Source organism: Rhincodon typus, chromosome 9, assembly GCF_021869965.1.
Source record: "Rhincodon typus isolate 14 chromosome 9, sRhiTyp1.1, whole genome shotgun sequence".
In the NCBI taxonomy this organism is placed as follows: domain Eukaryota; kingdom Metazoa; phylum Chordata; class Chondrichthyes; order Orectolobiformes; family Rhincodontidae; genus Rhincodon; species Rhincodon typus.
In genome coordinates this window covers 62,214,243-62,228,849 of record NC_063340.1, presented here as the reverse complement: position 1 = coordinate 62,228,849, position 14,607 = coordinate 62,214,243, and the positions used below count along the sequence as shown (strand labels likewise).

General features: G+C 41.9%; 2 long non-coding RNA genes across 2 annotated transcripts in view; one reads left to right on the top strand and one right to left on the bottom strand.

The window, feature by feature from the left end:
• LOC125484109 overlaps positions 1–2,465 on the bottom strand; it is a 77,846-nt gene extending 75,381 nt beyond the window's left edge. Inside the window, exon 1 of the long non-coding RNA XR_007262968.1 lies at positions 2,323–2,465. This is a non-coding gene — a long non-coding RNA (uncharacterized LOC125484109). The remainder of the gene's footprint in view (positions 1–2,322) is intronic.
• On the top strand, positions 2,350–4,001 carry LOC125484110. Its single transcript, XR_007262969.1, has 3 exons — positions 2,350–2,409; positions 2,857–3,024; positions 3,940–4,001. It is a non-coding gene; the product is annotated as an uncharacterized LOC125484110 (long non-coding RNA).
• The last annotated feature ends 10,606 nt before the right edge of the window (positions 4,002–14,607 follow it).

Below are 14,607 nucleotides of genomic sequence, written 5' to 3'. Positions count from 1 at the left end.
GAAATCATGGAATCCTTACAGTGTGGAAACTGGCCATTCAGCCCATCGAGTCCACACCGTCCCTCTGAAGAACATCCCCCAGCTCCACACCCCAACCCTATTACTGTAACCCTGCATTTCCCATGGCTAATTCACGTATTTTGCACATTCCTGGATATTATTGTCAATTTAGCACAACTAATCCACCCAACCTGCACATCTTCGGACTATGGGAGGAAACCTGAGCACCCAGAGGAAACTGGGCTGTGCCGGGACTGGAAGGTTTGAGCTATAAGGAGAGGCTGAACATGCTGGGGCTTTTCTCCCTGGAGCAGCGGAGACTGAGGGGTGACCTTATAGAAGTTTATAAAATCATGAGGAGTATGGATAGGGTGAATTGCCAAGTGCTTTTTTCACAGAGTAAGGGAGTCCAAAACTGGAGGACATAGGTTTAAGTGAGAAGGGAGAGATTTAAGGAGGCCCTGAGCGGTAACTTCTTCACAAGGAGGGTGGTGTGTGTATGGAACAAGCTGCCAGAGGAAGTGGTGGAGGCTGGTACAATTTCAACATTTAAAAGGCATCTGGATGGATATGTAGTTAGGAAGAGTTGAGAGGGATATGGGCCAAATGTTGGCAAATGGGACTAGGTCAGATGTGGATGCCTGGTCAGCATGGACGATTTGGACCAAAGGGTCTGTTTCAGTGCTATATGACTCTGTATGATGGTAACAGAAGGAATCTTCTGAAACCCTCAAGTGCTAGTTTCATTTGGTCTGACAACCTATAACATGACACCTGCACATATGCTCAGCAGCTATGTTGAGAAGAAAGGTAGAGTTAAACTTTTACTCTACATCTCCCCCAGGTACTTTCACAGTCCTTCTACTAACCATTATCAAATTCACCATTGACACGGAATTCCTAGCCTCACTCCTCCGCTCCCATCTCCCACAAGTCTCTTTCACCTGAGGCACCAATGTCCAATGATACTCTCAGCTGTTTTACAGAATACATACAATGTATGCACTATCTCAATATTATCGGGAAGAATACAGTATTGGAGTGGAATGGCACCTTCTCTCACAGTCTGTCCCTGGCTGTACCATAGTGAAGACTAATCCAGGAAAACCTGGCCAACAGGGAAACCCCAGGTTCTTGACCTATCACAACCTCTGAAAGACGAATGTGACAAACTGAAACGCCTCCCTCATGTCTGTTTGTTGTGTGCTTTGAAGCGATGATAAATCTGATCAATGCAGAAAGCATTCAATGCCTTCTTCATCAACGCACAGCATGTACCATCTACGAGATACACTGCAGCAACTTACCAAGGAAACGCTGAACAGCATGGCCTACACCACCTAGAAGGACAAAGCAGCAGATGATAGGAACATCATTACCTGCATCTTCCCCTGCCAGTCAGCAAAGGGGAAATTCACCTGAAGGTAAAAGATCTGTCAATTTTCCAAGCCAGGTGTGACGAACAGATGGTAGGTGCCCTCCTGCTGAATGATTCATAGCATCACACAGTATAGAAGAGGGTCTTTGGACTATTGAGTCTGTACCACCAAAAATACACTACTTCCTGCTCTCTTCCAACTTTCTTGCACTAGGCCCATGTATAGCATTGAAAGTTGTGACACTTGAGGTGCTCATCCAAGTATTCTTTGAATGTTGTGAGGTTTCTCGCCTCAGCTACCATCCCAGGCAGTGCATTCCAGATTCCCACAACCCTCTGGCTGTAGTACAAAGAACGCAAGCAAATCTTCAGCATTTTCTAAATCCACCAAAGTGGCTACAACATCAGAAATGTTTCAGACGATGGAGGTGGTTTGGAATTTTCCATCATACATAAAACAGGTCACAATCATGGGTTACAACACACAGATTCATAGACATGGATGCTTTAGACATAGTGATTGGTACCTCACCTTTGATAACAAAAATCAGCTGTATGCATTTTTACAACAATGTACAAACACCATCAAGATAAATGTGATACATTCTGAGAAAAAAGCTTAAATTCTTAGAAACAGCACATCGAGAGCTAGTTCAACAATTGCAATCAGCTAATGAAAACCTATCCAGGGAAAAGGATATGCTTAAAACCAAATTGAATCATGCTAATTTTGAACATTGAGAAATTGTTAATCCATATAAACAGCAGCTGGAATGTGCAACTGAATCTCCAACCATGGAAACACACAAAAGTGCTATCAGTAAGCAGAGGCTCTCGAACTTCTAGAGTTGAACAGGATTTGGAAAGCTTGAAGAAGCTTCAAGTTAAACATTGAAAGAGTGTGAACGTATTAAATGTGAACAGGATAGGAATAATCTAATTACCTGAAGGAGATTGCTGAACTAAAAGACCAGCTATTGGAAGTCACACAACACTAATGGATCTCGGAGGCTAAGAAAGAAAAGATTACGGTAAGTTTCCACAAATCCTTTACAGAGACAGCCAGTGTCCTTACGCAACTGACATAACAAAGAGATACCTTGATTGGGGTGAAAGTATTGCTTTACTGAAATATCCAGAGTTTGAAGGTCATTGTGAATAATTGACAATGAGAGTATTTTGCTGCAATCAATGAATGATGAGTTTTCATTTAAAAAGTAAACTTGAGAGCAAGAGAGCAAAAAAACAAACCTTTGTTTCAGCTTGCAGACTATCTGGGAAAATCAAGCCCTTGTTAATGATGGAAATCACCTGCAGAATGATGATGATCTTTTGAAGAAAGGGTTAGAAATATATGGGTATGAAAATACAAAACTTAAAACTCTCAATGTCTGCCAAGTCCAAATAGTTGGTGCAGACTAAGTCTAGTAGATATTCTGAATTTCCTGCTACTGCCTAACTTTGTATTCAACCTGCAGGCTATGGTCCTCTGCAAGAACATCTTATAGATTCTGGCCTAGAAGTCTATTTCTTTGTTGGCACTGATGCGCTTCTACTTTCTGATGGGGTTCCGGAGATGTTCTTGCTTGCAGAGGGGAAGACTGAAGCCGAAACAAGTATGGGCCTGATATCATGACCTACAGAAGGTGAAATGTCTACTTAAGGACTGGGAGGGAAGACTTCACTCCCTCATCTCCAGAAATATCTTCAAACTGCTCTTTTTAAAATATTCATTGAAGGGAATAAGGGCATCACTGGCTAGGCCAGCATTTATTGCCCGACCTTAATTGCTCTGAAGAACATGTTGGTGGGTTGCTTTCTGAAGACAATCATACTGCCATGCATTGGTCCTTGACCTTCCAGCTGGTAGAGGACATGAGTTTCGAAATAAGTCCACAATGACATTTAAATCTATTCTCTGGGTTTGAATTAAATTTGTATCAATATTTTAGGAGGTTAATTAGGTTTAAGCTGAAGATCAGATCATTAAGAAGCAACACAACTACCAAGTCATGCAGTTTTGTTGATTTTCTCTGATATTAGAGACCTCCACAATCCTAAACCTAAATGGATCAATTTTCTGATTTATGGATCTTATTGACACCTGCAGGGAACAGATGTAAGCTGGAAATTGTACAGAAAATTTTTCATACACCCTACACCTATAAAATTCAAACAGGATTAGACAAGGGAGATGCAGGAAGGATGTTCTCAATGACTGGATATGAGGAGCAATCTCTTCACTCAGAGATTTGGGAGCCTGTGGAATTTTCTGCCATGGGAAACTGTTGAGGCCAAAACACTGAAGACTTTCGGGAAAGATTTAGATGGAGTTCTGAGGGCTAAAGGTATCAAAGGGTATGTGGAAGAAGAGGGAATAGGGGACCCAATTGGATGATCAGCCATGATTAAATTGAATGGCAGAGTAGGCATGAATGCAGAAAAGCCTATTCCTGCTCCTATATTCATGTTTCTTTGTTTCCATGATTTTTTTGCACTGTTATTTTTTTATATGAAAAGTACATTGATTTACTGTAAAGCCAACTCTTTGTGTTTTTCAGCGGGAGCATGCGACACAATCCCTCAACCCAAATGTTGAAACGGCATCATTGATCTTAGAGAGGTTGTAAACTTTTAAAAGGCAGCTGTAAATAGAAATCATAGAATAAGACAACTGTTTCTTGCTGATACTTTTTCTTCTAAGATTTCTGCTTTCTAAAAGAGTTTCCTGTACTTTAAATCAGACTTTGTGACCACACTTTGGGATTTCTAGGTAAAGCAATTCAAGCCATATCAATTGCCTGAGTGTCCATCTCTTCTGTCAGAGGAAATGTTTTTGAGAATGAATTAAAGGCCGTTCTGTTTACATTATAGGTGGAATACTCTTTCAAAGGAGCCATGTCCACAAGCCAAGGTGCAGGTACCTGATGAGATCCACCTCCTCCAATCACTTCCCCAGGGAAGCCCTCACAGATTTATGTCGCTCTCTCTGGCTTGTTTAAGTATTGTTCACATCTTTTAATTATTTAATTCACCTTAGGGAATAGATGTTAAACCTGTCAATTCACCAACATATGCAGCAGATGACTGAGGCATTGTCACCATTGGAAAAATATTTTCTCATCACTTTCCCATGGAAAGCCTCCCTCTGTAAAAGTCACTGCACTTTATTTTAACATGGTGGGTCTTCTTAAAGTACAGGGCATTACAGATTATGCCCACACCTGCTTTGCTGCCTGTCCTGAATACAATGGCCTTCTTAAACAGAAAAATAATGTGAAACTAGGGGATCATCGTACACAAAAAATGACACAAGGGACCAGCTCAGAGTTATGGTACTACTTTTTTGGCAATACATCATGTCGTCACTTCTTGAAAGAAGGGAGGTTCCCAACTGATCATGGACATTTTCTTTTACATTAGTTCATAACTTGGCTAAGGCTGTGAAGAGCCTGAAATGAATTTAATTGGTCACCAATAACCAACAATATCATTCTCAATATCAAGAGCCTTTAAGGTCCATGGAAGCTTATATGAACAGGTTGCTGGTTGGCTCAGATGGATAAGTGTGGTGCTTATAATAACATACGCAGGGAGTCGTTCTCTGTACTGGCCAATGTAAATTTGTTCCAGCAAGTGCACAACTCTTCCATTTAAGGAGAGATGGTGGTGTAGCGGTAATATCGCTGGACAGGCAACTATCGTCATGGCTGAGTGTTAAAGTGATGGGTTTGAGATCCATCGAGATTTCCCCATGTGAATTTGAGTCCTGCGGTTACATCTCTTGATATTTCTGATTTGAGGGCTCTTGTGGCATAATAGCAGCTTCTGTCCTTCCAAGCCAGAGATCCATGTTCAAGTCGCACCTGCCTTGGAGATGTTTCATAACAGGTTTGGACAGAATGATATAAAAATACATATAACAGAAGGAGGAAAAGGACCATTAAGCCCACTCCAGTCAGATGTAGTGTTGGGTGCAGCGTTTTTATATCTTTCCTTACATAGTGAGACTGAAATGGCTCATAGTATTTGAGATGTGATCTGATCAACACACTGTTCATAAAGCAATCATTCTACAGTGACAAACTTGTCCCCACCACTACTGTACCCCAGTGTTATACACAGTTGAACCTGTCCCCACCAATACTGTGCCCTACTGTAAGAAAATAACAGACCTGTCCACACCAGTACCGCACCTTAGTGTCAGACTTGAGCCCACTAGGGCTCCAGTCCATTGTTACCCACAGACAAACCTGTTCGCTGCAGTTGTAAAAGCAACATTATGTAGTGACAGACCTGTCCCCACTAGGACTATACCCCAGTGTTATACAGTGACATATGTCTCTCCATCATTACTGTATCCTAGTGTTGTACAGTGACAGACATGTCCCCACCAGTACTATACGCTGTTGTACTAATGTATTCTACGCTAACTGAAGCCTAACCCAGCTCCCTGGGACACTTCTACCTTTTGCCAATAATGATGCATCATAAGAACATAAGAACATAAGAACTAGGAGCAGGAGTAGGCCATCTGGCCCCTTGAGCCTGCCCCACCATTCAATAAGATCATGGCTGATTTTTTTGAGAATCAGCTCCACTTACCCGCCCGCGCACCATAACCCTTAATTCCTTTACTGTTCAAAAATTTATCTAGCCTTGCCTTAAACACATTCAGCGCTTCACTGGGCAGGGAATTCCACAGATTCACAACCCTATGAGTGAAGAAGTTTCTCCTGACCTCAGTCCTACATCTGCTTCCCTTTATTTTGAGGCTATGCCCCCTAGTCCTAGTTTCACCTGCTAGTAGAAACAACCTCCCTACCTCCACCTGGAGCTGGAACTCTGGTTGCCGATACTGAGTGAGCGTCATTAAAGATGGCAGAACAGGTGGAGATAGCAGTTCATAAAGCATACAGTACTCTCGGTTTTATTAATAGAGACTTAGAGTATATGGGTAGGGACATTGCTGAATTTGCTAATGATAAATCTCAGCGAGAGTTTTGTGTACAATTATGGGCACCACAATTTGGAAAGGATGTGAAGGTTTTGAAGACAGTACAGAAGAGGATTTTGACAACAGGTCCAGGAATGAGAAACTTCAGTAATGAAGATAGATTTAAAGAGTTGGGACTGGTTTTCTCGAGAGGCCTGGACAGAGAAGACAGGGGCAAACTTTCCATTTGTAATGCATCAATTACAAAAGGACACAAATTTAAAGTGACTTACAAAAGAAGTAAACATAATGTGAGGAGAGATAGTAGGAACTGCAGATGCTGGAGAATCCGAGACAACAAGGTGCAGGGCTGGATGAACACAGCAGGCCAAGCAGCATCATAGGAGCAGAGAGGCTGACGTTTCGGGCCTAGACCCTTCATCAGAAAAGGGGGAGGGGAAGGGGGTTTTGAAATAAATAGGGAGAGAGTGGGAGGCGGATAGAAGAGGGATAGAGGAGAGGATAGGTGGAGAGGAAACAAACAGGTCGAAGAGGCGGGGATGGGGCCAGGAAAGGTGAGTGTAGGTAGGGAGTTAGGAAGGGGATAGGTCAGTCCAGGGAGGACGGACAGGTCAAGGGGGCGGGATGAGGTTGGTCGGTAGGAGATGGAGGTGCGGCTTGAGGTGGGAGGAGGGGATAGGTGGGAGGAAGAACAGGTTAGGGAGGCAGGGACGAGTTGGACTGGTTTTGGGATGCGGTGGGGGGAGGGGAGATTTTGAAACTTGTGAAATCCACATTGATACCATTGGGCTGCAGGGTTCCCAAGCGGAATATGAGTTGCTGTTCCTGCAACCTTCGGGTGGCATCGTTGTGGCACTGCAGGAGGCCCAGGATGGACATGTCGTCTGAGGAATGGGAGGGGGAGTTGAAATGGTTCGCGACTGGGAGGTGCAGTTGTTTGTTGCGAACCGAGCGTAAGTGTTCTGCAAAGCGGTCCCCAAGTCTCCGCTTGGTTTCCCCGATGTAGAGGAAGCCACACCGGGTACAGCGGATGCAGTATACCACATTGGCAGATGTGCAGGTGAACATCTGCTTGATGTGGAAAGTCTTCTTGGGGCCTGGGATGGGGGTGAGGGAGGAGGTATGGGGGCAGGTGTAGCACTTCCTGCTTTTGCAGGGAAAAGTGCCGGGTGTGGTGGAGCTGGAGGGGAGTGTGGAGCGGACAAGGGAGTCACGGAGAGAGTTGTCCCTCCGGAAAGCAGATAAAGGTGGGGAGGGAAAGATGTCTTTGGTGGTGGGGTCGGATTGCAGATGGCGGAAGTGTCGGAGGATGATGCGTTGGATCCGGAGGTTGGTGGGGTGGTACGTGAGGACGAGGGGGATTCCTTTTTGGTTTTTATTGCGTGGACGGGGTGTGAGGGATGAGGTGCGGGAGATGTGGGAGACACGGTTGAGGGCGTTCTCGACCACCGAGGAGGGGAAGTTACGGTCCTTGAAAAACGAGGACAACTGAGATGTACGGGAGTGGAATGCCTCATCCTGGGAGCAGATGCGGCGGAGGCGAAGGAATTGGGAATAGGGGATAGCATTTTTGCAGGAAGGTGGGTGGGAGGAGGAGTATTCTAGGTAGCTGTGGGAGTCGGTGGAGGAGACTCCTTTCTTGCATTTTTTTTCAGTCGTTAGAGGAAGGAATGCACTACATGGAAATACGATACAATGGAGTTCAATCAGGTTCCACCAAGGCATTCAAAACAGCATGAGATGATTAGTTAAATAGAAACAATGTGCAGGACAGAAAAGGCAGGACAATGACAGAAAGGCATGATGCTCATTTAGAGAGCTGGCACAGACACAATGGAGCAAATGGCTTTCTGCATCCCAACAGTTCTGTGATTTTGGAATCATGTTGGGGGAGGGCAGTGAGGGACGTACCTGCTCAAATGGAAAGAATATTTGTTGGAAGGCTGCCCTTCAACCAGGGTTCAATGTGTAATGTGTTGTCATGTTACATTGAGTGAGTAAATAAGTAAGAAAGCAAATGAGAGAAAAAAATATATTAGCCCTGAGCTCAGGCAGGTTCTGGCCTCACCCTTCTCCACTCCCTCCTTCTTCACCCCGCAATTTGTAAAGTTGCCTTTTTAAATTGGCTAATAGCATATACTTATCAGGTTCATCTTTGTATATCTTTGCTCCCTCCTGTTGTGTTCTACACTTCTCTCCAAGTAAAGAACTAGCATCGTTATTAAAATTCCAATGTCCTCCCTACATTGTGATGCATGCAACTTAATGAGCTGGCATGACTAGCTGTATTGAAGTTCTCTCTGGGGCTACAACTTCACAACTGCAAACATGATACCAATTCCAGATTTCAGTAGAAGCTTCAAAATTTGTTCAGCACAACAAGGGTATGCAAGAATGTGTTAATGAGCTAACAAGACCTTTGCACTTGATCTTAGTTAAGCTGTAACAGGTGAAAGGGACATTTTGTGGGATGCATTCTTCACTCACACAGTTTCAGTTGAAAAAGGCATCTTTTCTACGGCTGTAAAAACTTATCTTTATCTATTACAAATTTTTGTGAACACCAGATTCATCCTTGTTAGGGACTTGTCTCAAAGCCGAGTATATGCTGCTAGAAGAGTGGTCTCCTGTCACTTTTCCTGCACCTAGTTCATCAGGACCTGGAATACAGCAGCTGAGAATTGAACATTTTATTCTTTCCTTTGGCTGTTGATGAAATTTGTTGATAAGATTTACTGATTGCCCCATGGAAAATAATTTTAATTCATGGTGACTTGCAGAGGTTAAAGTACTGCTCCTGTATCAAACCACTTCAGAACATCAAACATATGGCAATTCACTGTTTAATTAGGCAGGTGTGAAAAGTTTCCAAGGTATTAACACTGGCATAAGCCAGTCAGTGCAATGGTGATCTGGATCTGCTGCCTCAGGGCTCAGATTGAAAGAAATGCCACATGTTAACATCTTTCGATCAATTTTTAATGTTAGTTTATCCAGGACAGTGCAGGAATTTGGGTACAGGTGCAAAACCCTCTAGTTAACATACAAATATATAAAATCTCAGCCCATAGAGTAGTTTCATCCAGCCTGCAGATTTCCCATGGAGCATGGACTGAATTCCCTCTAACACTGTTGGCTAAAAGGTTGGGGGCATGGAAGAGGCTGGAGATCAGCTGCCCCACTGCCATTTCATAGTCATTTGGCCATTAATAAGCTGTAAGCAAGAATTCTACCATCTGAATGAGGAAGTCCCTGCCGAATGGACATCTTGTCTTTTAGAGAGCTCACCTTTAAATCCTCCATGTGGTGTGTGTATACATTATTGTGACTCTGCCAGCTGGTTAGTCTGCTGTGGGTTTGCAAGATGCACACAGAAAATCAATCAGTTGGGTGTAATGTCTGCATCATAACTTATAATGTGTTTTATTGTTTTAAATAAGCTAGTTCATAGACTTAATTAATCCCTGATCAGTGATTAACTATTGAACTATTATCATCAATATGGCATGGCAGCAGTTGTGGAAAACATCATGCTTGAACAGTCAGCAAACAAGTTAATCTAAAGGTGAAACACATGGTTGATAATTTTAAATTATGCTGAATTGCATGTGACAACTCTTGATGTACAGCATTGGAGTATTGAAAGCACAGCTTACTAGTGTGCAGGGAAATCCCCATTGAGAAGGATTTGAAAAAGGCAAGTGATCATTGGATATGGCACTAGAAGTATATAAAAGGCCACGAGTACAAGGTACCATTGGAGAAATCTCTTCCCACCAATGAAAACTAAGGACTACTTGAAACTTGACCGAAGACAGAAGGTGTGTCAAGTGATTACTTAAACATTCCACCCTTACTGCACTGTACAAAGTGCAAAACTTCAAATTACCTGTCATCAGAAAACTGGCAACTATTCATTGTTTGCTAAGCTTGACACAGTGCCAAGTGTTCATATATAGTACTGCCACTGCAAATTCTAAAAAAAATTATATCCACCAACAGGGAAATCATGACAAAACCTATGAATGTAAATCTTCCAGCATTTAATGGTTCACCAATTTCCTGTGCAGGATTAAGCAAGCTGAGTACAACTATATATTCTGTGGAATCACTCAAATCTCAGGACACAACAGGAACTGTAGCAGAATATTCAAGAAATACTTGCTGTACTGAATAAGAAAGAAGGATGGAAAACAGCACTTTATAGTGAATTAGTGGATCTAAAATCTCAGCTCTCTGTTGTGAAGAAAAAGACAAAATTTCACAAGGAAAAGGCCAAACTCTGCTCAACCTACAAAGATGACTGAAAAGCTGAAATAGAAAGAAAGGAAGCAGGATGAACTATAAGCTCTATATCATCAACTGAAAGAAAAGATTTTTAGCTTATAGAAACATCTGTAACACTTCATTTATAAAACTGATCAGGCTCAGCGGGAGCAGTTACAGAAACATTGAATTGAGTTCAAACCAATGCTGGAGAAAATAGCAGACCTGCAAAAACAGATTGTGATGCACAGTGCATACAACAAGGAACTACCAATGACTCAGGACACAGCCCTTTCATAAATAAATGCCAGCAATAACGAAGAAATCTGCTTTCCTTACCTAATCTGGTATTACATGTTACTCAAAACCAAAAACAATGTGATTTCATCTTTACAGTTCTTTGAAATGGTCTAGAAAGTGAATCAATTTAAGCAAAATTAGGGATAGGCAACAAATGTCAGTCTTGCCAGTGACACGCATATCCTATGTAAGATATTTTTAAAATAGCTCACTGAAAGAACTCAAACAAGACACAGAGGAAACCAAACAACCACCGAAGCAGCAAATGGAAGAGGTTCAGAGTCCAAAGGAGAAAAAACAGAAAGAAAAGTTGAAGATGCCAAATAGTTATTAGAACAGACTCTAAAGGAAAAACTACACTGGACCAAATTGGCTAAAACCTTTAAAGAATTAGAAGACTCTAGGGCATAGAACCAGAAGCTTCGAAATCAGCTCAAAGCTTTTAAGGAGCCTGCAGTCCATGAAGGACAACTGACAATCATAGAAATCAACTGAACCTTTAGACAAAGTCACCATCATGAGACTTGGACATATCAGTAAATTAGAGCATCCTAGGGTCTCATTGGCTTATTTGTAAGTTGAAAAATGGTTAAACCTTCTTTTGGAAAAGAGGGAGACATTTTGTGTGTACCCAGCCTTTAACAGAGTTTACCTTTAAAGACTCTACATTCTGTCCACACATAAAGTTGCAAGTCTGCCTGTTGATTAATCTGCAGTGGCTCTGCAAGTTGTACACACTGACAGCTGTTGGTTTGCTGTAATGTCTGCTTCATAACTTATAATGTGTTCTACTGTTTCAACTAATACATCGAGTTAATAAATCCCTGAAAAGCAATTGACTAATCCACAATTGTCAGTAAATGACAGTCTTGCCTCAGAGAACTGCCAGTCAATTGGACAGCAGCAATTCCCACGACTTCTGTTGTGTAGCAATGGATCATTTAGTCACAGTTAACAAGATTACTGTTTGCCAAAATGGCTAATACCAGGATGATACCTCATTGCAGGAGCTTTATTGAGGCTTTTCTGTGCAAAAGGCCTCCATATTAGTAAAGGAGGGAGCTGAAGGTCTCAAATGATATATTATTTTCAACCTATTTACCTATCAGTCAGATTACCCAGCCTTGTTGGCACGGTGAGTGAGAATAATCAGAAAATCTATACCTGTAAAATAAAAATCCCATGTTGCCAATTAATGGTTCCCAAGAGCTGATCCATCATTAAAAGATAAACACAAGTCTGTACCTCAACACATTAATTTCTTTGATGAACTCGTAGTTGGAGCTTTATAAGTCACACATTTTTATGAGAAAGATCATAATGTAAAATAAATATGGCATATTTTCAGCAAGAAAAACTCTTTAGAAATGTTATGTACTAGTATGATAGTCAAACACACTGTAGAAAATACAGAGCTGTTTTGTATGTAGTAACATGCTTCACTAAGACTTTCTAATGAGACTGAATCTGCAAATGACTTTCTATAAACAAATGGGGCTATGGCCAGTACAAATATTTATTAAGGATTGGAGGCAACTCAAGGAACAGAATCATGTTTGTCTGATTAGTTTGTGTATGTAGTTCACTGAACAGGAACCTGAATGTTTGTAAGTAAACACTTACCAGAAGGTCCCTAGCGGCTATAGTTTCTGCAACAGTATAGTTCATGTTCCAAGTAATGCTATTAGTAGCTGACTTCATTCACTTTTGAATAATGCATACCTCATCAATAACAACAATTCCAAAACACAGCCTTCTCCCCAGAATCAAAAGCATCTTTGATGCGTTTTACCTACACTAAACAGTTAGTTATAAAAATGCTAGGGTAACCACAAACACCCAGATCAAAGATATTTTCTTATCAACCTGTTCAGCAACATTAGGACACACATCTGGAGCAGTTGGGACTTGAACACACATCTTATAGTCTAGAGACAGGGACGCTACCACTGAGCCATAAGCACCCTCACATCCAAGTGTAAGGTATTTTTGAAGTAGCTTGTTCAAGGATGTTTGGGCACACCTCTGGAACGGGTTGGATTTGAACATGGATATGGATGAAAATAAGTCAGCTGTTGTTGCCATAAAGTCCACTCAATTCAAGTAGTTTAGATCATCATCTCAAATGGACATTTTAACACCTGCCGAATGAGGTGGTGGTGTGGGGAAACGTGCAAGGGGGAGTCAGTTCTTCACAATTTGACCTCAACTTGCCACCATTTAAGGTTTAAATGAAAGTGGGTTGGTGAGATACAGGTGACTGGTCATTGCATCAATGGTAATCCTGCTGTCAGAAGGTGTGTCCGCAACTAAACTATTTTAATGATGGGTATGCCTTCAATTGAACCAACTTTATCGACTGCAGCTCTGGTCTCCTGGTGTTTGGGAAGCCTAGGAGCTGAAAGGACGTGAGAGGGATCAGATCTATTGGAATAAATTTATTTCAAGTATTTCTTGTGGGCCAGGAGAAGCTGGACTGACCCTACCTCCAGCCCCAATGCCCCTCAAGCTTACCTGCTGCCCCAAACCATTGAATTATTTCTGAGACTGGAGGGACATATACAAGAAGGATGGGTTGCACTTAAACTGGAGAGACACCAATATCGTGACAGAGAGGTTTGCTAGTGCCACTCAAGAGAGTTTAAATTAGCGTGACACATGTTTGGGAAGCAGAGCAGAGCAGTAGGTCAGCATGTGGAGTAATTGAGAAGAAGGTAGTGATTAAGCCAAATAAGTCTAACAGGTAGAAAAAGCAGGGCCAGATAAATTAACACGGTGGGTCTGGTAGTCTGAAATGTATTTATTTTAATGCAAGAAGTATAACAGATAAGGCAAATGAATTTAGAGCCTGGGTTAGTATATGGAACTATGACATCATAGCCATTACAGAAAGTTAGTTGAGAGAAGAGCAGGACTGGCAACTCAACGTTTCAGGGTTTGGAACTTTTAGTCGTGATAAAGGGAAGTAAAAGTGGTGGAAGAGTTCCATTAGTGTTTAAGGAGAACGTCACTGCTGCACTAAGAGAGGACATCTTGGAGGCCTTATCCAAGGAGGCCTTATGAATAAACCTCAGGAATAAGAAAGGTGCAATCACTGTGATGGGGTTATACTATAAGCCTCCCAATAGCCAGCAGGAGATAGAGGAACAGATATGTAGGCACATCGTGGAAGGATGTAAAACAACAGGGTTGTTGTAGTGAGTAATTTTTAACTTCCCCAATATTGACTGGGACTTTCTTAGTGCCTGACACTTAGATGGGGCAGAATTTATTGGGTATATCTTGGGGGGCTTCTTGAAATAATGTGTGGATGGTCCAACTGGGGAAGGGGCCGTACTAGACCGTGTATTGGGGAATGAGTCTGGTCAAGTGATCAAAGTTTCAGTGGGGGAGCATTTTGGGAAATGTAATCAGATTTCCATGAATTTTAAGATAGTTATGGATAAAGATAACACTGGTTTTACAACAGTACTAAGCAGAAATTGGAGAAATTAGATTGGGCATGTCTGTTTGAGTGTAAATCAACATCTGATGTGAGAGTTTTTTAAAAGCCATTTGATCAGAGCTCAGGACCAGTACATTCCTGTGAGGATGAAAGATAAGGATGGCAAGATTTGGGAACCATGGATGACAAGAGATATTGAAAGTATCTTTAAGAGATAAAGGGAGCATTTGTAAGGTGTAGGATGATGGTAAGATTAGGGAG